The sequence below is a fragment of the Oryctolagus cuniculus genome, chromosome 8 (genome assembly GCF_964237555.1).
Source record: "Oryctolagus cuniculus chromosome 8, mOryCun1.1, whole genome shotgun sequence".
Lineage (NCBI taxonomy): Eukaryota > Metazoa > Chordata > Mammalia > Lagomorpha > Leporidae > Oryctolagus > Oryctolagus cuniculus.
Window position 1 is genome coordinate 92,575,604 of NC_091439.1, and position 23,765 is coordinate 92,599,368.

The window sequence follows — 23,765 nt, forward strand, 5'->3', positions numbered from 1 at the left end:
ATTTGTTCTCCCTTAGTTGGGAGCTGGGAAGACAGTATTGTATTTAATTTGACTTTGGCTTTTTTCCTCTGGGCAAATTGCAGGTCCGTTGGACAACTACAAAATGAAATAGGAAATGTAGCTAACTCTGTTTGACTGCAGCTGCATTTCTGCATATTCCAACGGTTGTGCAATTAAAATTTGAATTTATTTTAATAACCTCAGGTTTCCTAGAATTTCCGTGTGTGTTGGATGTTTCTGAGGGTGGGTGTATGTATTAAAGATAAAATTGTACCTATGGGAGAATTCACAGCTTCTTCCATGTCACTTCAGATTTATCTCATGAGTTGCTGCAGGTGAGAATTTCTCCTCTGGTGAAGTTTATTATGGAAGCTTCAATTGAGCTTATAAGTATTGTTTTCAAATATAAATGTTCTATTTTGGGGTCCAAGTGAAAGACAAAGCTCCAATTTAAGTTATAGTCATAACCAAATACAGATTTTTAAAAATGAAATACCTTTACCCTCATCAGGAGACTTTTCCTCAACAAAGCGTTAAAGATGCATTCTGTGACTTATTCTGGTATACCTAAAATGTGTTGTTTTACTTAAAATAGAGTTGATTATTCAGATAACATATTTGAAAATTCTCTTACTTGCTAAATTGAATTTATAACCCCCAAATCTGTGCTCACGGCACTTCTGGTATCATTAGCAGACAGGCCCATGCACACAAGGATGGAAACTTCGAATCACGGGGCACATGTGCTTCCAGCTGAGGTCAAACAGTAGCATGGGACTCTTGTTTGAGCACTTGAGTTGAATACAGATGATCTTCTGGCGCCCAAGCATACAAGCTATGTTCTGGTGTTCCTAAGCTTACGAAGGCTGTGATGTGCCTTGCAGAGAAAATACATGTGTCGGATAGATTTGGTGCAGGTGGGTTATAGCTCATTTGGCCTTAAGTTCCACCCTAATAAACCAATATATAACTTTGTTTTATGTGAGTTTCTGTTTGAAGACATTATGTGTGTGTGTATATATACATGCAGTTTTAGTTACCTGTGCTCAACTGTGGTCTGCAAATATTAAAAAATTCCAGAAATAAACAATTTTTAAGTTTTAAATGAATTGTAAACTTAAGAACTTGTGTTTGGGGCACAGCGAGTTAAGCCACTGTTTGTAATAGCGGTGGCTGGTTCAAGTTCTGGCTCTTCCATTTCCTATCCTGTTCCCTGCTAATGCACTTGGGAAAGCAGCAGAAGATGGCCCATATCCTTGGGTCCCTGAACCCACACGGGAAACTCAGATGGAGTTCCAGGCTTCAACACTGCCCAGCTGTGGGTTGTTGTGGCCATTTGGGGGGGTGAACCAGTGAGCGGAAGATATTCTCTCCCCCTCCCTCTCCTGTTCTCCCTTCCTCTCCCTCTCCCTGTAACTCTGCCTTTCAAGTAAATTTTTAAAAATTTTTTTTAACATATTGTTTCATGAAATATATGGGTATATTTTAACAATCCTATTTTATTATTTCTGTTAATCTCTTACTGTGCCTAATTGACAAACTATCATAGGCATATATTTATAGGAAGATCTATATAGGGTATATGGTGTATGTAGGGTTCAATACCATCTCTGCAGATTCAGGCATCCACTGGGGGATCTTTGAACATATTCTCTGTAGATAAGGGGGGGGCGGTATTGTGTACTTATATATTTGTTGCAGTGGATTCGTTCTGAGAGGAGGAATGTGGTAGGGGTAAGAGGCACGGAGTCACCACACAGACCCCAGGAGTTGGGTGAAAGCAGGCCAGAGGCGAGCAGCCCACAGACTCTTTTATTTCAGTTGGTACAGCCGTTTAAATAGTGAAGGCATCCAATCCGGTAAAGGGCGGTTTATGCCCTAACCAATCATAGCCTGTTGCCAGGAAGGCTCCGTTGCCAGGTGGGTTTCGAAGCCATTCCTGAGTAACTGATGCTCCTTTACCAGGGGCCATCTTGGCATGGCCTTCTCATTCCACCACATATATTCACACATATAGTTGTAATAGATGTGTATTTTTAAAAATATTTATTTATTTGAAAGAGAGGAAGAGACAGATCTTCCATCCGCTGTTTCACTCCCCAGGTGGCTGCAGTAGGAGCCAGGAGCTGCTTCCAGGGCTCCCACATGGGTGCAAGGGCCCAAGCACTTAGGCCATCCTCGGCTGCTTTCCTAGGTACATTAGCATGCAACAAGATTGGAAGTGGAGCAGCCGGGACACAAACCGGGATGCTGGAATCATAGATGGAAGCTTAAGCCACTACTCAACAACACCAGCCCCTATGAATTTGTTGTTATTTGTGTAAAATATATGTGTGTTTATAGGTTGTTAATCAGTTGGCAAAAATGTTGGGACCAAAGGCTTGTAGGATCTGCATCCCGTACTTCCTGGGAGCAAAGGTTCAGTATTCGCTAACTAATGTTACCAATGACTTTATCCAACGGAACTATGTGAATAATAAGAACTGACTGTACTTCAGTCTGACATGCAGTATCACATATGATCATTTAAATCCCAGGTTCTCAAGTTAAATCCACAGGCCAAATGCACCCAACATCTCTTCTTATATAATCTGCAAGCTAACAATAGTTTTTATATTTTTAATGATTAGAAAAAATGATTATTTGTTGATACACAAGAATGATATGAAATTCACAAGTTTAATGTCTTTAAATAATTATTGGAGCACAGCCATGTTGCCTTGTTTACATGCAGATGATCCTCAGTTTACCACAGAGTGTAGGGCCCAACAAACCCGCTGTAAGTTGCGAATGCATTTAATACACCTGACTTCATGAAGCATCTTTTTTCCTTTTCCCAAAGAAACCTTTTATTTAAGGACTACAAAGTTCATGCATTTCATAAATAAAACTTTAGGAATATAGTGATTCTTCCCACCAAACCCATCCTCCCACCCACACTCGCACCCCTCCTTCTCCTCCCTCTCCTATTCTCAGTCTTACTGTTTTTACTAAAATATATTTTCTGTTCTAAAAAATTGTTTAAAGACATTTATTTGAAAGAGAGAGAGAGAGAGAGAGAGAGGTCTTTCATCCACAGGTTCGCTCCCCAGATGCCTGCAATGGCCAGAGCTGTGCTGATCCTAAGCCAGGAGCCAGGAGTTTCCTCCAAGTCTCCCATGCGGGTGCAGAGGCCCAAGGACTTGGTCCATCCTCTCTGGCTTTCCCAGGCCACAGAAGAGAGCTGGATCAGAATTGGAGAAGCCAGGACTAGAATTGGTGCCCATATGGGATGCTGGTGCTGCAGGTGGTTCCAAGATCTATTTTCTTTTTTTTTTTTTTTCTTTTTTTTTTTTTTTGACAGGCAGAGTGGACAGTGAGAGAGAGAGACAGAGAGAGAAAGGTCTTCCTTTTGCCGTTGGTTCACCCTCCAATGGCCGCCGCTGCAGCCGGCGCACCGTGCTGATCCTGGCAGGAGCCAGGAGCCAGGTGCTTTTCCTGGTCTCCCATGGGGTGCAGGGCCCAAGCACCTGGGCCATCCTCCACTGCACTCCCTGGCCATAGCAGAGAGCTGGCCTGGAAGAGGGGCAACCGGGACAGAATCCGGCGCCCCAACCGGGACTAGAACCCGGTGTGCCGGCGCCGCAAGGTGGAGGATTAGCCTATTGAGCCACGGCGCCGGCTCCAAGATCTATTTTCAATTAACTTTATACACAGAAGATTATACTAAGAGTTCAACAATTTGTGTTAAAAAAAATATTCCTCAACCATCGCAACATGGGCTGTTCAAAGTCATGGCAACTCGAAGTTAATTTCACTTTTTTTTTTTGAGAAACTTATTTTTTTTTAGTTTTGACAGGCAGAGTGGATAGTGAGAGAGAGAGAGAGAAAGGTCTTCCTCTGCCATTGGTTCACCCTCCAATGGCCGCCGTGGCCGGCACACTGCAGCCGGCGCATCGTGCTGATCCAAAGTCAGGAGCCAGGTGCTTCTGGTCTCCCATGGGGTGCAGGACCCAAGCACTTGGGCCATCCTGCACGGCACTCCCGGGCCACAGCAGAGAGCTGGCCTGGAAGAGGGGCAACCGGGACAGAATCCGGCACCCCGACCAGGACTAGAACCCAATATGCCGGCACCGCAGGTGGAGGATTAGCCTATTGAGCCATGGCACCGGCCAAGAAACTTATCTTTAAAGAAACATGCAAGAATGATACATCTTTTGCAAGCATTTAGACATAACTAACTTATGAGACATAAGAATATCCTCCACTTAATACACTAAAATGAAAGAAATCTTTGAGAGCAAGTTTTACTGTAAACTCTCATAATACAACTCTTTGAGGAGAGAGGTGCTCCACAGGAAGTTACTGCACAGTGATTCCTGTTAACAGTTAACACTCTTCATGTATGATGTCAGTGATCCCCTGAGGCTCTTGACACGCGCTGCCTCAGCTGTGGAAGCCTTTTGAGTCCTCAGACTCAGTCAGTATTTAGACAAAGCCATAAGCAAAGTGGAAGTTCTCTCCTCCCATGAAGCATCTTAACTTAGCAACTCAGTACCCTGAGATTGGTTGTTTATCCTGGTGATCATGGGCTGACTGGGTACTGTGGCTGGGTGCTTCTTTCCAGAAAAGAGAGAGAGAGAGAGGAGGAGAGAGCGAGCAAGAGAGCAAGAGAGTGTATCCTACTGCATAGCCTAGGAAGAGATCAGAATTCAGAACGTGAAATATGGTCTCTGCCCGTGGTGTTGCTGTTGTACATCATAAAGAGGAGGGGGTTAGGCAGATCATCAGGAGTTGGGGACCCTCTGTCTTTGTTGTCCTTGGCTGCTTTCACTTTTCACTGTGGGACTGAGTAGTTGTGACAAAGACATGTCAGAGAGTGCGCTCCTTGCTGCTCAGCACCCTGCAGGGATCAGCGATGCAAGTGGAACCACAACACTTTGGGTGCTCTGTGTACTGCCCTTCTGCAACATTTTATTTATTTATTTTTAGTACCAGTATATAGCTTGTCAGAAGCAGACACAGGAACATCACGTATTGGCACTTTTAGGCAGAGTGGGGGTTATTTTGTTATTGAAATAGGTGGTAATACATTTGATTATGAACATGGTAAGTGGGTTTAAAGAACACAACAGGAGGACACTGTGGCGCAGCTGGTTAATTAAGCAGTTGCCTGGGACACTTCCATCCCATATCAAAGTGCTAGTTCTAGTTCTGGCTTCCCTGTGATTCCAATCAAACTCCCTGATATTGTGCTTGGGAAAGCAGCAGAAGAGCTAAGTACTTGGGTCACCCCAACCCATGTAGGAGACCCAGATGGAGTTCCAAGTTTCTGGCTTCATCCTGGGCTAGCCTTGATATTGGCAGGCATTTGGAGAGTGAACCAGTGGACAGAAGATTCATCTCCCTCTGTCTGTTCCTCCCCCTCCCCATGTCACTCTGCCTTTCAACTAAAAAACAAATAAATAAATCTAACATATATTGATATTACTAAACACAGTATTCCCAAGTCACAAGAAAGTGGTGGTCACAAAAATTAGAAATTTTGTCTTGTTTTTCAAGATTTATTTTTTTTATATGAAAGAGTTACAGAGACAGAAGAGGAGAGAATCTTCCATACAATCGTTGAATCCCAAATGGCGGCAACAGTCAGGGCTGGGGCAGGCCAAAGCCAGGAGTTTGGAACTCCATCCATGTCTCCCACATGGGTGAAGGAGCCCAAACACTTGGGCCATCTTCCACTGCTTTTCCAGGCACATTCGCAGGGAGCTGGATCAGAAGTGGAGCAACGAGGACTTGAACTGGCACTAATATAGGAGGCTGGCGCTACATAAGTGGCTTAACCCACTGTGCCACCCGGCTGACTCCCAAAATTAGAAAATTTATAATTGAGTATATCATCACAGCAGAATCAATTTTAATTGATGAATTTCATGGCTTTTAAGTCAGCATAATAAATATTTGAAATGGATTCTCACTGGTCACATTAGTTGTAAGAAGGCATTTGGGTCTGGCACCGGGGCTCAATAGACTAATCCTCTGCCTGTGGCGCCAGCACCCCAGGTTCTAGTCCCGGTCAGGGCACCGGATTCTGTCCCGGTTGCTCCTCTTCCAGTCCAGCTCTCTGCTGTGGCCTGGGAAGGCAGTGGAGGATGGCCCAGGTGCTTGGGCCTTGCACCTGCATGAGAGACCAGGAGAAGCACCTGGCTCCTGGCTTCAGATCAGCGTGGTGCGGGGTGAACCAATGGAAAAGGAAGACCTTTGTCTCTGTCTCTCTCACTGTCCACTCTGCCTATCAAAAAAAAAAAAAAAAATGAAGAAGGCATTTGGGTTGCCTGAAATTGTTCAGAAACATGACCAGTGTTTGAGAGGATTGGGCATAAGGGTCCAGTGAACCCTGTAGCCTCTGTCATTGAGTGACAGTCCAGAATCCTTATCTGAGCAGGTGTGACTCCTTGCAGGGATAAGAATAAGTTCTTCCTGGTACATGTGACGAGATCATGTAAAGAAAGGGGGCTGGGCTTTCACTGAGCTTAGAGCACAAAATTATGAACTATTTTGGCTACTTGCTAATACATTCTTGTTTAATAAGTGTATATGTGGCAGAGTGGGACTGACTTTTCATTTTACCCTGCTAGTGAAATTGGAAGGTGAGATGGGGAAATAACTAGCATTCATGCGCATTACTTGGAAGGCTTCTATAATCTACTAGAAAGACCCTATGAGTGGTCTATAACCAAATATATTTATTTATCTTATAAACCACAATCCCTAAGCTAGCTGCTATGGAGAGAATAAAAGATGCAAGCCTTTAAAAAGGCTTTGGAAAAAATAGATTATTGAAATATTTATTCATGGGGGCTGGCGCTGTGGCGTAGCAGGTAAAGCCCACCACCTGAGGTGCCAGCATCCCATATGGGCTCCAGTTTGAGTCTTGGCTGCTCCACTTCCAATCCAGCTCTCTGCTATGTCCTGGGAAAGCAGTGTGAGATGGTCCAGGTCCTTGGGCCCCTGCACCTGGTGGGAGATCTGGAAGAAACTCCTTCTCCTGGCTTCAAATCTGAGCACTTCTGGCCATTGCAGCCACCTGGGGATTGAACCAGTGGATGGAAGACTTCTCTCTCTCTCTCTCTCTCTCTCTCTCTCTCTGCCTCTGCCTCTGCCTCTCTGTAACTATGCCTTTCAAATGAAATAAATCTTAAAGAAATATATTTATTCATTGTAAACACAATGACAGAGAGGGAGAAACAGAACACCCATCCACTCCAGTGTGGATGCAGGCATCCCAAAAGGCTGCTACCTCACTGTGCCACCACATCTGCACCCTTCCTGTTTTCCTGATATCTTTAGTCAGGATATCTTATTTACCAGTTGGCTGGCTATCTCCAGTCCTGCCGTTATGCTAGGTGATGTTGGTTGATAAATGGATAATCAGTCTGGTGACTTTACTGCCATATTAAATAGGCTAGTAATTTCCTTTCCACCCTTCAGGGGTAGAAGTTTTACCTGATAACAACTCAGTCCCTTTGTAGACCATAGATGATTGGGTCAGATTTGTTCAGGCAGACAAGTTTGACCAATCCATCACTCTTGGAGATTTGAACAAAGACATGTGAAGAGTCAAAGTCCATTAACTTCGTTAATGATACACTTATGTTAATTGATACACTTGCAGTGGAGGCTAGACTAGCCAATACACCAGCCCCCAACCACATGGCCCATAAAGAAGACCAGGGGAACAGAGAAAGCTGGAAAAGAGGCAAAACGATATGATCTTGCACAAAGAAGTTGAAGCTAAGAGAATTCCTATTCCCTACCCCATTAAGAGATTAAGTAAGAAACCAGAATTCCAAAATTAGAAATTCCCATTAGTGTATCCCTGATGTAGCCAACTGCCATGGATTTAGTGATTCAGAGCAACAGGAATGTATTAGCGTCCAGTTCTGGAGGTCAGGACTGTGGAGTGAGTCTGCGCGCTGGGTTTCTTCTGAGAGTTCTTAAGGAGAATGCTTCCTTGCCTTTCCCAGCTTCTGCAGGCTGCCCAAGGTCCTTGGAGCATGACCCTGCTTCATTCCACTTACTTTCTGTTGCTGCATCTCCTCTCATTCTGTCTCCCTCTTATAAGGATCCACAGGGTGACAGCAGGTCTACCCTGATCACCCAGGATGTCTTCCCATCTCAATATACAATCTTGTAACATCTGCAACTTAAACACTTACAGGTTCAATAGATGGAGGTGTGACCATCCCTGGGGGGAAGGTGCTATTCTGAATGCCCAAAGCCCTTTGTGCTTTAATTTTCTGTTCTTTGTGTCTATGTAGTACTACTTGAACTTCTCTCTCTCTTTTTTTTTTTTTTTAATTTTTTTTTTTTTTTTTGACAGGCAGAGTGGACAGTGAGAGAGAAAGACAGAGAGAAAGGTCTTCCTTTTGCCGTTGGTTCACCCTCCAATGGCCGCCGCGGCCGGCGCACCGCACTGATCCGATGGCAGGAGCCAGGTGCTTCTCCTGGTCTCCCATGGGGTGCAGGGCCCAACACTTGGGTCATCCTCCACTGCACTCCCAGGCCACAGCAGAGAGCTGGCCTGGAAGAGGGGCAACCGGGACAGAATCCGGCACCCCGACCGGGACTAGAACCCGGTGTGCCGGCGCCGCCAGGCGGAGGATTAGCCTAGTGAGCCATGGCGCCGGCCTCTCTCTCTTTTTTTTTTTTTAAAAGACACTTATTAATTTGAAAGACTGAGTTACAGAGAGAGGAGAGATGGGGAGAGAGATCTTCCATCCACTGGTTCACTCTCCAAATGGCTGCAACAGCTGGGGCTAGGCCAGGCCAAAGCTAGGAGCCAGGAGCTTCTTCCAGGTCCCCCATGTGAGTGTAGGGGCCCAAGTACTTGGGCCATCTTCCACTGCTTTCTCAGACACATTAGCAGGGAGCTGGATCAGAAGTGGAGCAGCCAAGACTCGAAACAGTATCCATGTGGGATGTTGGTGTTGCAGGGGGTGGCTTTACCTGCTGTGCCACGGCACTGACTCCCAGGGAGTACTTCTGTACCTTTATGTCATACACCCTACCCCCTACACCCAGCCCCACACATTAGATTCCCATGGCTGCCAGAACAAGCTGTTTCAACCTGCGTGGCTTAAACCACCAGAAATTTTGGGAGGCCAGAAGTCTGAAATCAGAGATGACAGGACTGGTTCTTTCTGGAGGCTCTGAGGGAGAAACTGGTCCATGTCCCCTGCCCACCTACTGGAGGCTGTGGTGGTTCTTGGGACACCTTGCTTGTGCCTGTGACATTCCTGTGTCCTCTGAGTCTTCCTATGGAACTCTCTCTCCTTTTGCTCATAAAGACACCGGGTTTGGATTGGAGGGCTACCTTAATCCAGTAGGACATCATCTGAACTTGATTGTATCTGCAAAGACCCCGTTTCCAAATAAAATCACAGTTGCACGAGGACTGGTGTGGGTGCTTCAACGACCTTTGTGGGGACCACAATTCAGCCCTCTACACCCATTTCCAGTTAAGCTGACCAGAGTGGGTGTCTCTCAAAGACACAAACTCTGGTGACCTTTAGCTTCACTCATAGATCACCCATTTCCGTGACCTTTACCAAGACCTCACTCATCCTCGGAGAGTGTCACGTTCCTCACGTTGTTTTGTAACTGAGCATTTGCAAGCAGAGTACACTGAAGAGGCTTGTATGTTTCACCCACTCCTCCTTTTTTTTTTTTTTTTTTTTCATTTGACAGAGTTAGACAGTGAGAGAGAGACAGAGAGAAAGGTCGTCCTTCCATTGGTTCACCCCCCAGATGGCCACTACGGCTGGAGCTACACCGATCCGAAGCCAGGAGCCAGGTGCTTCCTCCCAGTCTCCCATGCGGGTGCAGGGCCCAAGCACTTGGGCCATCCTCCATTGCCCTCCCGGGCCACAGCAGAGAGCTGGACTGGAAGAGGAGCAATCAGGACTAGAACCCAGCACCCATATGGGATTCTGGTGCCGCAAGCGGAGGATTAACCAAGTGAGCCACGGCACCGGCCCCTCACCCACTCTTCCTTTAACACCATACAAACACTCCACCCCCATCCTAAGACCATGTACTCTGCAAGGCGTCGCACTTGGTCACTCCTCAGCCATCTGCTTTTCCCTCTCACTGTGACTGCCAGTCCCTGTCTCCTCCGTTTTCTCCCTCCTCACTTTGTTCATCTACAGCTGGTTTGAGACTCAAACCAGACTTTTGCCACCGTCCTCTTCTCTCTCTCTTTTAAAATATTTGTTTATTTGGAAGTCAGAGTTACACAGACAGAGGGAGAGAGAGAAAGAGAGACAAAGAGAGATCTCCCATTCACTGGTTCACTCTCCAAATGGCCACAGTGGCTAGCACTGGGTCGATATAAAACCAGGAGCCAGGAACTTCTTCCTGGTCTCCCTTGTGGGTGCAAGGGCCCAGGCATTTGGGCCATCTTCCACTGCCTTACAAGGTGCATTAGCAGGGAGCTGGATTGGAAGTGGAGCAGCTGGGATTCGAACCGGCATCCATATGGGACACCAGTGCCAGAGGTTGAGGCTTAACCTCCTACTCCACAACGTTGGCCCCTCCCAAAGTCCTTTGATATTTCACTGGTGAGTACAGGGGACTCATCTAGTTTGGGAGTGTGGCAGAGTTGCTCAGTTCTCTCTGTTATCTCCACCAAACACATACATGCACACACACACCTCCTCACCTTCTTCCTTTTTGGAGCCAAGGGCTTCTCAAGGCTAAGAAATTTTAAATTTTTCTTAGAGGGATGAGGGGAGAGACATCATTCAGTCCCTTCCCTCCTTTATCTTCTTAGCTTTATTTAACAAAAAAAAAAGATCCATTTAATTATTTATTCAAAAAGCAGACTGACAGGTCTTCAGTGTACTGGTTCACTTCCAAAATGGCTGCAACAGCTAGGGTTGGGCCAGGCCAAAGCCAGGAGCCAGGAACTCCTCCCAAGTGTCCCACATGGGTGCAGGGACACAGGTACTTGGGCCATCTTCTGTTGCTTTCTCAGGCATATCAGCAGGGAGCTGGATCAGAAGTGTAGACAGGACTCGAAGTGGTGATCTGATATGGGGTGCTGGCATTGCAAACTGTGGCTTAACTCACTGTGCCACCACACTAGCCCCTGGCTACGTAGATTATAAGTGGGAATAGTGTAACATTATACACTTGATGTTTTTTTCGTATGCTAAAGTACAATGGATAGCCCAGCAGTGAGGATGATGGGTATCTGTGGCAAGCCCAGGTAGCAGGCACGATGCAACTTCAGCCTTGTGAGTAGCATCCTCTCCAGTCCCACCCAGTCCTGGGTGGGTTTCCTTGTGCTCTCTTTTAATGGGAGCTGTCCCTGGCTCCTTGGAGTTGGCTAGTCTTCTTCCTGCTCTACTGCATGTCCACTCTTCAGCCTGTCCCTCTACCCAGAAGCATATTTATCTTGCCTCTCAGGCCCAAGAGCTACCCTTTTGAGACTGAGATCTGTGGTTGATGAACTCACCTCGCTATCTCCCATATTAAAGGGTAGATGTCCCACACTCTCCGTATCCAGCCAGTCACCCTGTGTCCCATCACTTCATCCTCTTGTCTTTTTGTCTAGTTCATGGTGGTGCTAAGGCTGAGCAGGGCTCTTTCTGGTCTATTTAGAATAATTCCCTCACTTTTCAGCTTGGACGTTAATGGCAGTGCCTTGGCAGGGTATACTCTCTCCCTATAAACTTTTGTGGGCAGGAAGTTATTAAAATGCTTTACTAAGATGAGCCTGACCCTGGGTTCTGACATCATCCATCCAGGGGATCCTGCCTCATTCACTGCTGGATAGGATGAGCTTCTAGCAGTGAGCTCTGTTCTACACCTGGAATGTACAAATGCCATTACTGGTCCAGCTCGCTGGCTTGTCATTCCTGGCGTTGCACTGGAACACTATCTTTTCTGTATCCCAATGAATGGCTGAGCTGCTCAGGCTCATGGGATGAGGTACTCATTCTCTGGGCCCCACCCCAGCTAAGTATGTTGGACACTTTGTACCCTAAAGCAGGCTAATGGCATCTTGGGTACATATTCAGGTCCTGGTGGCCATGCAGGCATGGGCTGTGGAGTTAACTTTGTTCTGTATACATTGTTGATGAAGCTCTATTAAAATGCCCAGGATTTGAATTCTCCTGAGGATCAAAGGGAATAGACTTGAGAGTCCTGTTGGGCCAGACTTGTGGTGCAGTGGTTTAGGTCACTGCTTTTGACACAGGCATCCCACATCGGAGTGTGAGTTTGAGTCCCAGTTGCTCTGCTTCTGATCCAGCTTCCTGCTGATGTGCCCGGGAAAGCAGGAAGCCAGGCTCAGACTTTTTGTAACAACCTCTTGTGAGAACTGCTAGGAAGTCCTGTGAGAGCCACCTTAATCATGTTCGTGGGTGTATCGCCAAGTCTGTAAGCCTCCCACTGGGCTCCACCTCTGAAAAGCTTCACCCTCGGAGAGCAAGCCTCTAACACAGGGATGGTTCTGGGAGGGGGATGTTCTGTATCCGGACCATAGCATATGCATCCTAGTACATACATGGGTAGTAAGCTCAGTTGTGTATGCACAACAAGTCAGAATGAAAGACTGATTTACTTATGCAGTTTGATTTCAGGAAGAAGTTTTTCTTTTTCTCTTTCTTTCTTTTCTTTTTTTTCTTTTCTTTTTAAGACCAGCACTGTGGTGGAGCTGACATTTTATATGGGCACCAGTTTGAGTCCTGGTTGCTCCACTTCCAATCCAGCTCCCTGCCAATGCACCTGGGAAAGCGGTGGAAGATGACCCAATGCTTGTGCCCCTGCATCCATGTGGGAGACCTGGAAGGAGCTCCTGGCTCCTGGCTTTGGGTTGGCTCAGCTCTGGCCATTACAGCCATTTGGGAAGAGAATCAGCAGATGGAAGATCCATCTCTCAAATAAATCTTTTTTAAAAAAAGATTTATTTATTACTTATTTGGCAGACAGAGTTAGAGACAGAGAGAAGGAGAGAAAAATCTTCCATTTGCTGGTTCACGCCCCAAATGCCAGGATCGTCTTCTGGGTCTCCCACATGGATGCAGAGGTCCAAACACTTGGGCCACTTACTGCTGTTTTTCCAAGTGTATTAGCAGGCAGCTGGATCAGGAGTTGGATCAGAAGTAGAGCAGCCAGGACCTGAACCAGCAGCCATGTAGGATGTAGCACCATAGGTGGTGGCTTAAGCCGGTATGCCACAACACCCACCCTGAGAAGTTTTTCTTATATAGTTGTGTTATTGGGAATGTACTTGGTTTCCTTTAATATTGTTGTAATGGTACTTGTTCAAGATAGGATTATTGATAACCAGGAAAAGGGAGGCACAACTTTACTTCTGCCCCCTTCGTATCTCTAATGAGCATGAGAATTAAATGGAAACACAAACACAGGGGAATCGTGGAGCTTCACAGGTATGAGGGACCCTCACAGGAACATGAAGACCCTCAAAGAAGTGGCAAAACATAAGTGACATACTCCCCTGAACAAAGAGAGGCAACTGGGGAGTCACTAAATTATGTGAGGAAGCCAAAGAAAGATGAGAGCCGGTTTAGCAAGGATTTAAGGAGAGTTATTTTATACAGATTTCACTTGACCTTGACCCTCTTGTCTGGCTGTAACAGTTTCTTTCCTCCTGTCTTTCACTTGGGACTTTTATTTCCTGCTTTCGGGAAGACAAGGGGAGTTCAGGGCACCTCTTCCCGTACCTGCTGCTTCCCAAGTGCTTTTCATCGGAAGTCATCCTTTGCCAGAGTGGCATAGTTTGCTGACATATTGTGCCTTTCTGTCACTGGGCAGGAAGAGCACTTCAGGAGGTGCGTGTGGGAAGGTTTTCCTGTTGGGTCTTGCAGATAGCTGTGGGCTGCACTCCTTACACAGTGACATGAGAATGCAGGAGACTGTTCAACTTTATCTAGCAAGCTGCTGCTTTGATTTTTTTTTTTTTTTTTTTTTTTTTTTTTTTTTACTTTTAATTTTGCCAACCCATGGAAAGGAGCCTGGGACGGCCAGGCTGTGTTGATCCTAATAGTTTCAAGGGACTGGGCTCTATTCCCAATCAATTCCAGCACTCCTGGGTCTTTTGCGGCATTCAGAGGGACTCTCCAGGAGTTTTCCCTTTCCTGCCCTTCCTATGCACACATCAGAGGCAGAAAAATGTGACACCTTAAGAAAAGGGCCCTGAACTCTTGGGAGCTCCTGCCCCAGAAAATGGACTGCTGGTGCAGCGAAAGAACTGTAACTTATCTAGAGATAACTAGTTGTGTTTTAGGTATCACAACACAAATTTAAGCTGAGGAAATACTCCTGGCAGCTCTCTCCTCCCTTGCTGCTAATAATTTTAAAAGAGCCTCAGCAGATCCTTTTTCCATGCAGTATCTGCATTCGTCCATTATGCAGCCTGAGGTTGGTTAATTTCCCCAAGGGCTGTTGATGCTCCCTGCAACACTTGGCGAGCAATGTCTAGTGTCTTGTGTCTCCTTTCAGGCTTCTCTTCTCTGCTGTATTGTATAATTTTATGGTTTCATGATCAAGTAGAAGTCTCTTTGTGCTGTCTCTCTCTCTCTGCCTCTCCTCTCTCTGTGTAACTCTGACTTTCAAATAAATAAATCTTTTAAAAAAGAAGGCGGCGTTGTGGCACAGTGGGTTAACACCCTGGCCTGAAGTGCCGGCATCCCGTATGGGCGCCAGTTCTAGTCCTGGCTGCTCTACTTCCAATCCAGCTCTCTTCTGTGGCCTGGGAAAGCAGTAGATGATGGCCCACGTCCTTGGGCCCCTGCACCCGCGTTGGAGACCTGGAAGAAGCTCCTAGCTCCTGGCTTCAGATTGGTGCAGCTCTGGCCATTGCGGCCAACTGGGGAGAGAACCATCGGATGGAAGACCTCTCTCTCTCCGCCTCTCCTCTCTCTGTGTAACTCTGACTTTCAAATAAATAAATACATCTTAAAAAAAAAAAGAATTATCTTTGGCCTCTCTTGCTGGGTGATCAAAGACTTGACATGGAATTGCTCAATATTAGTCTTGTTTTAAGGTGCTAGCCCTTTGTACTTCAAGGTGAATATATTTTTGGCATTTAACCCATGGATCATTGTAAAGGCAGGAGCTGCAAATTTCCATATCCCTTTTCTGATTTATAATTTCTGATACTTTTAATTATTGCTCCATTTCTTTTTTAAAAATTTTATTTATTTGAGAGATGGGACAGAGAGAGAGAGAAAGAGTGAGCTCTCATCTGCTGGTTTACTTCTCCAATGTCTGCAATGGCTGGGGCTGGGCTGAAAGCAGGAGCCAGGACCTCAATCCAGGTCCCCCACATAGGTGGCAGGAACTCAGTGATGAGCTGTCACCCTGCTTGGCAGGGAGCACATTGGTAGGAAGTGGAGTCAGGAGCCAGAGCCAGGAATTGAACCCAGACATTCTCAAGTAGGACACGGGTGTCTTATGGGCATCCTAACTCCTGTACCAAATGCCTGCCCCTTGTTTCATATTCTTACTTTGCTCTAGCCAAAGTCTGAACTCCTCCCACCTGGGAACCAGTTTGCATTTTTGACAGGTGTGTTTGGTTTTCTCAATTGGCATCCAACATAAGCAACACTGCCTTTTCCCCAGTCATCACGGGTCATCACCTCGGGTCTGACACCATTCTGTGAATCTATCCCCTGGTCAAATTCTGCTCTGTCAGCTATGGATGGGTCATCCCTTCATAGAAGACAGCACTTTGTCTGAAAATGGGGATCTACATGCCACCATCTATATATTGCAGGAAAGCTCAACAAAGAAACGGAGCTATCTGGTTTGCACAAGGCCTAATTCCAGTCCTGTCAATTTGTGTATCCACCCCATTGGTTCTAGTGACAAGGTCACAAAGCAATATATAACTGTTTGTTTTTCCCTCTATCTGGGTATTCTGAACCCCAAACCTACTTTTTCTGGGTATCACTTGGGCAATACTTGGTGGTGGCAGGTCCTTTAGCTTAATTCTTTATTATAATTTGATCCTGGTGCAACTGGACCATCTATTGAATGCCCCTTGGAAAAGCCCCCTCCTATAGCTTGGTCACTCTGCCCCTTAACCTGATAGTGGAACGTTGTGACAAGCCAAGAGAGAAATCACTAAAATAAAGCTGGGCATTTGTTCCAATACGAGCTTTTCTCCACAGGAGGAATCAGGTGGGAGAAGCACTTGAACTTTGAAAGATCTGGACTCTTGCAAGGGCATGCCTTCAAGTGACTGTTAGGGGGAAGAGGTGGGTGTTATTGATTCCCATATTTTTAAAAGATTATTTATTTTAAAAGATTATTTATTTTAAAATTTTTGATTAGCATGTAATATCCGTACATATTTATGGAGTACAGGGGAGTATTTCACAGCATATACACAGCATAAACATATACAACTTCCTCTATGTATATCAACATATACACAGCATAAGCCGATCATAGAAGACACTTAGCTTTTCCATGCCCTTCTATTTTCTTCATGTATGGAGTCTACCAGCTCTTCTCTTCCAGTTCTTTGCACAGAATATTGTACGTCACTGTGAAATCTGATCACCCTGGTGTGCTGTGGAACCTGAGAGCCTGTTGCTCCTCGCATTTTGGGATCCATTGTCTAGCCTCCCTCTACTCTCTCTCCCCTTTCCAGCATCTATGATCATTGTTTATTGATTCAGATAATTGATTATTTGTTTTCAATTTCCACATATGTGAAACAATATGCAGTATTAACTTTTCTTTGTGTTTCCTGGATTTTTAAATCTTGGGCTGTGTGTGGACATCAAAGATGTGTAGAGACATTTAGTGATAAGAATATTCATTTCACTGTTGTGAAATGAGAAACAACCTGAGGTTTCCTCCAAAACCAACAGACTGGCTTTCCCTCCTATTCCTATGATGTAATGTCCCACAGATATTAACAAGGATGAAGGAGAAGATAATGTTGTGGAAATATTCATGGTGTGATTAATAGGGAAAGGCAGGTTATCGAACAATATGTGAAGGGTTTTTTTTTTTTTTAAGATTTATTTATTTATTTGAAAGTCAGAGTTATACAAAGAGAGAAGGAGAAGCAGAGAGAGAGGTCTTCCATCTGCTGGTTCACTCCCCAGTTGGCCACAAGAGTCAGAGCTGTGCAATCCGAAGCCAGGAGCCAGGAGCTTCTTCCAGGTCTCCCACGCAGTTGCAGGGGCCCAAGAATTGGGCCATCTAATACTGCTTTCCTAGGCCACAGCAGAGAGTTTGATTGGAAGTAGAGCAGCCAGGACTCGAACTTGTGCCCGTGTGGGATGCCAGCACTGCAGGCGGTGGCTTTACCTGCTATGCCACAGCACTGGCTATTTTTTAAAACATTCTATTTGTTTTTATTTATTTGAAAGGTGGAGGGACGGGGGGAGGGAGGGGGAGAGGGAGAGAGAGAGAGAGAGAGAGTGAGTGAGTGAGTGAGAGAGAATGAGAATAGAGACAGGGAAAATAGATATCTTTGCCAAGCTGAAACCAGGAGCCCGGAATCCAATCAGGGTATAACATATAGGTGGAAGGGGCACAATCACTTGAGGCATCACTGCTGCTTACAGGATTCTCATTAGCAGGAAGCTAGAAGCAAGAACAGAGCCACTACTCAAACTCAGGCACTCAGATATGGATGCAGGGGTCCCACGTGGCATCTTAACCGCTAGGCCAAATGCCTGCTCCTGCAGCGATTCTTTATAGCAGAAGTTAAATGCTTGCACAAAGGTTGACCCACAGAACATTAGTGCTGATATTTTCAAATTTTTAACATTTTGGAGATTTCTATAGTTTTTGTGATTTATTGCATTAAAATATTTCCTTACAGAAAACTATTAGTTTCATCTTCCTAAAAAGTGTTACATCCATCTTTGCAGAAGCACAACTTTTTGGATAAAACAAGAACTTACACAATTGCTTTTCTGAGATAAGATCTTAGATCTTTCTTTTTTTAAAAAAATAATTTATTTGAAAGGCACAGTTACAGAGAGGGAGAGACAGAGAGATCTTCCATCTGCTGGTTCACTCCCCAGATAGCTATGACAGCTAGGACTGGGCAAGGCCAAAGCCAGGAGCCTGGAACTCCAACCTGTTCTCCCATAAGGGTACAGGGGCCAAAGTACATGAGCCATCTTCCACTGCTTTCCCAGGCTCATTAGCATGGAGTTGGATCACAAGGAACAGCCAGGACTTGAACTGGAGGCCATATGGGATGTTGGCATCGCAGGTGCAGGCTTAACCCACTGTGCTTCATATAGCATTGGCCCCTTGTTTTTTTTTCTTGAACACCTGCTGTTTTAAAAAACTGGTATGATAATTTATGTGAGATTTATTTATTTGAAAGGCAGAGAGGTTCATTCCACAAATGGCCACAGCAACCATGTCTGGGCCTAGCTGAATCCAGGAACCTGGAACCCCACCCAGGTCTCTCATGTGGGTGGCAGTGACCCAGGCACTTGGGCCATCTTCCACTGCTTTCCCAGGTGCAGTAGCAGGGAGCCGGGTCAGAAGCAGAGCAGCTGGGACTTGAAACAGCACTCTGATGTGGGATGCTGGTGTTTCAGGCAGTGGCTTAACCGGCTCTACCACAATGCTGGCCTCTGAGTGGTTAAGATTGGGCTAAAGATGACTTCACTGAGAGTAGGGCCCATTGAGAATTTACAATGAAAACGAAACAAAATTTAATGTTGTCCCTTTTATTCTCCAAACATTTGTTCGCACTGGTTGAGATCTCATTGCACACCAATGTGAGTAGGTGGGCAGCAGCGTCCAGAGAGGAGTACAGCAATGATTGAGTGCTACAGGATTAACATTGCTGTCAGGCCTGTTTTATCTTAAGCAAATAGCCCAATACTGCCCACTAGTGGTATGTAGTAACAAAGCAGCAATGCTAATAAAGGGCAGTTATTTCTTACAAGCTTTACTGTATCTAGGAGTTTCAAATTACTAAAATTTTAAGTGCCTACTGGGATTTACAATTAATCAGAAACAGCCTATTTTTTAAAGATTTATTTATTGGAAAGGCAGAGTTACAGTGAGACACATACACACACATACACACAGAGAGAGAGAGAGAGAAAAAGAGAAAGAGAAAGAGAAAGACAAGGACAAGGACAAGGACAAGGACAAAGAGAAAGAGAAAGAGAGAAAGGAGAGAGATCTTCCATCTTCTGGTTCACTCTCCAAATGGCTGCAATGACCAGGGCTGATCCATGCTGAAGCTAGGAGCCAGGAGCTTCATCCAGGTCTCCCATGTGGGTGCAGAGGCCCAAGGACTTGGGCCATCCTCTGCGGCTTTCCCCGGTGCAGGGAGCTGGATCAGAAGTGGAGCAGCTGGGACTTGAATCAGTGCCCATATGGGATGTTGGTCCTGCAGATGGCAGTGTTGGCCAAAACCGTCTATTTTATTTATAAGAAAACAGAGATTAAATAAGTAAACTGAGATATTACAGGATCTCTAAGGTAGATCCTGGGATTCCAGTGTCTCTAGCTGACACCATTTCTGCCAACCTGAGCTGCCTTCTAAATCAGGTTGCATGTATCCTAGAAGTAGGAGGTATTATTCAAACAGTGGGCTCAGTTATGCACATAATGCCCATAGCTGTGTATTTCCAACTCTCCCGTAAGTTCCCAGAGTGAAATACCTAGGGAACACACAGACAGGCCTTTGACTCTTACTACTCTTCATTTACTTGAGTTAATGCTACCTAGAATCATCATCTGGGTATTCTATTAGTGTTTTAAAGTTTTTAAAATTTATTTTATTTGAAAAGGAGAGAAAGGGAGGGAGGGAGAGAGAGTGATCGATCTTCCATTTGCTGGTTCATTCCACAAATGTCTGCTGAAGCCAGGAGCCTGGAACTCAGTTTGGGTGTCCCACATGGGTGGTGGGATCATTTCTTCGAGCCATCATCTACTGCCTCCTAGGGTGTACATTAGCAGGAATCTGGGAAGCAGAGCAGCTGGGACCCTAACCAGGTACTCCGACACAGGATGCAGGTGCCCCAAGCAGTGATTTAAATGCTACACTATATGCCTACCATTTGTCATTGTTGAGACCAAGTAGGAGCATGAAGGTAGAATCTTTTGGGAACGCACTCCTTGTGTCTGGTTGACATCAGTGGTAACTGGCAGGATCTAATATCACATATTGCAGAAATATTTTCATTGTTAAAAGACATGTTATTGGGGCCAGTGCTGTGGTGCAGCGGGTTAACGCCCTGGGCTGAAGCACTGGCATCCCATATGGGCACTGGTTCTAGTCCCAGCTGCTCCACTTCCAATCCAGCTCTCTGCTATGGCCTGGGAAAACAGTAGAGGATGGCCCAAGTCATTGGGCCCCTGCATCCACGTGGGAGACCTGGAGGAAGCTCCTGGCTCCCAGCTTCAGATCGGCCCATCTCCAGCCACTGAGGCCAATTGGGGAGTGAACCAGCGGATGGAAGACCTCTCTCTCTGTCTCTGCCTCTGTCTATAACTCTGTCTTTCAAATAAATAAAATAAATCTTAAAAAAAAAAGACATGTTATTATTATTTGATCAAGGCTTGCCTGGATTCATTGTGGTTCCAGCCTCACCACCTGTTGACATACCAAAGGTAGAATCTGGCCCCTGTATTAATTATCATTCCTGCTGCACAGACGGCAGGTGAGACCACAGTGGTGTTAACAATGAGAGATGATGAGACAGATAAGTTTAACAATTTGTCGGCATATGCATGGTCACATAGCTCCTCTTCCCTTGTTCTTACTCTTCCACTCTGGGAACACTTAGAGATGAAAGTTTAACTTGATAAATGAATTTTCAAGTTTCTGATTATGGGGAGAATAACTGGATTTTGAAGTGACTCATCTTAGTGGGCTCTGAATGAGAGTCAGATCTGGGATTAATGCCTCTAGCTGGTGTCTGTGACTTGTATATGGATTTCACTGCTTCCTATGTCAGAGGCAGAGGGAGGTCACTGCAGACTTCTTTGTGTGTGTTCTCTGCTTCCCAAGCTCTGTGGGGGAAGGCAGTGTTGAAGACCAGAAAATGAACTTGAAGATCCTAGGTATTTATTCATTTCTCATTTTCCCAATTTCCCCCCCTTCATTGGATAGAGAATTCAAAGTTAACATGAAAATAGGATGAAACCCTTGGAGGGGGGATAGGGAATTTGATTTTTTTTATTTGACAGAGTTAGACAGCGAGAGACAGAGAAAGGTCTTCCTTCCGTTGGTTCACCTGCCCAAATGGCCATCACAGCCGGCATGCTGTGCCAATCTGAAGCCAGGAGCCAGGTGCTTCCTCCTGGTCTCCCACAAGGGTGCAGGGCCCAAGCACTTGGGCCATCCTCCACTGCCTTCCCAGGCCACAGCAGAGAGCTGGACTGGAAGAGGGGCAACTGGGACTAGAACCCAGCGCCCATATGGGATGCTGGTGCCACAAACGGAGGATTAACCAAGTGAGCCACAGCGCTAGCCCCGGAATTTGAATTTTTAAAATTGTGGATAGAAATTCATGTTTTTTGGGGTGATGACGTGACAGTGTCACATGTCTGTGGGCATACAATAGGAGCACAATGAGCGTATACAGAAGGCACTTGAGTAGGATTCTGACAGCATATCCTCTGGTGCTTATGCAGTCTGTCCCCCCTCCCCCTTTGTATTTTAATTCTAGAATTTGGAGAATCTTGACTGTTTTTCAGCTTGTCAAGGTTAACTGTACCCCTTAGATATTTGTTGTGTGGGGTTGTTGGTTCTCAAAGTGTCATGGTGGAAATGAGGCTGGAAGAGAGCTTGGAGATCGGCAAGAATGAAGTTTGCAGATCTTTGTTCTTCCTGATCAAGCACACAGAATCTAACTGCATCTTGCATTTGGAGCGTTTAAATAATATGCAGAAGGTCCTGTGGTCTGTATCAAGAGAGTCTGTAGTGAAGTTCATGTCAGCCCATGGCTGAATGCTGACCTGCTACCGCATCCACTCTCAGAGAACTTCAGTGGGTTTCCAGTGGTTTGAGAGACCAAAAACTGGCATTCAAGACAGCCTTAAAATCCAAACCATCAGCCATGTTACCATTGCTTTATAAAAGAAGCAGCATTTTAGTGTCACAAAGGTAAGAAGGGTTACTTGCAGAATTAATGACAATATTTTAACTTAGGAACTCTAAGTGAAATGCTACATGGTTAAGTTCACCAAGGACAGTGATTGCTGGTTGAAAAATGGATGAAAGCCGGCGCCGCGGCTCACTAGGCTAATCCTCTGCCTTGCGGTGCCGGCACACCGGGTTCTAGTCCCAGTCGGGGCGCCAGATTCTGTCCCGGTTGCCCCTCTTCCAGGCCAGCTCTCTGCTGTGGCCAGGGAGTGCAGTGGAGGATGGCCCAAGTGCTTGGGCACTGCACCCCATGGGAGACCAGGAGAAGCACCTGGCTCCTGCCATCCGATCAGCGCGGTGCGCCAGCCGCAGCGCGCCAGCCGCGGCGGCCATTGGAGGGTGAACCAAGGGCAAAGGAAGACCTTTCTCTCTGTCTCTCTCTCTCTCACTGTCCACTCTGCCTGTCAAAAACAAAACAAACAAAACAAAACAAAACAAAACAAAAGGATGAAAATCCCCGAGAAACAGAGCTTCACTAATATGGCCACCAGGGGGCAGGCAACACCGTAAGATTGTGATGGATCTATGTCCAGTGAGGTAACAGCAGCCCTAGTTGTCTGTAATAATGCCCTCTTCTCTCTGTCCATCTTTTCTTCTTCAGAACAAGTCTATCAGGCAGATATTTTGTGGTTGAATGTCTTGACTTCTGCCACTTCAATAAAGTTGCATGAAAAACAAACAGTCCTTTTATAAGATTAGGCTATGTGTGAAGCATTGAACATGCTGCCTTTTTATAACTTTTGTAGAGACTTCCATGAAGACGATGCTGTAGGATGAACAGGCCATCAGAAAGCCCCCTGACTCTCATCTTCAAATCTCATTTTATTCCTCTCCTGCCCATCTTTTAAAATTTATTTATTTTATTTCTTGAATAATCAAGAGATAGGCAGAGCTCCTGTTTGCTGTTTTTGCTGTTTCCCTCTCCCAAATGCCTGCAGTAGCCAGGGTTAGGCCAGGCTGAGTCCCAGAGGCAGAAAACGCAGCTCTGTGACATGGGTGGCAGCCGTCCGAGTACCTGAACCATCACCTGCCATCTCCAAGGGTGTACGTTAGCAGGCAGCTGGAATCTAGAGCAGAGCTAGGCCTCACACCCAGGCCCTCCGATATGGGAGACTCAGGATGGCAAGCAGCGTGCTGACCACTAATCCAAACGCCTGGCCCTCTGGCCCCTTTCGCTTTCGCCTTGATGAAATATCCTCTGACCTCTTGGTTTCTGGAGAACTTTCGTCTGAACGCAACGTCCCGACTTTCCAAACAGTCCTGCCTTGCATCGCACCGTTAACCGGTCAAGCGCCGCTCTAATTCCTCCTCCAGGTTAGGAGCTTCCAGCTGGAGGGGAAGTGATTGAAAACCTTCTCCCCAGGCCACAGCAGCTTAGTGAGACTGGGGTCCCACTGTCAATGGCAAAACGCATTTCCAGGCTCTGCCTTTGCCTGGTTGGTGAGAATTAAAGACCACCCCACCCTGCCCCACGCCCAGGTTCTTCCTAACGCGTCCCTCTGGTTTTCTTCCATATGGTGACAACACCACCTGGTGGCCATCCCGAGGAGTCCGCGTTCCTCTTCCTGTAGTGATGCTGTTGGGGCTGCTGCTGCTGCTAAAG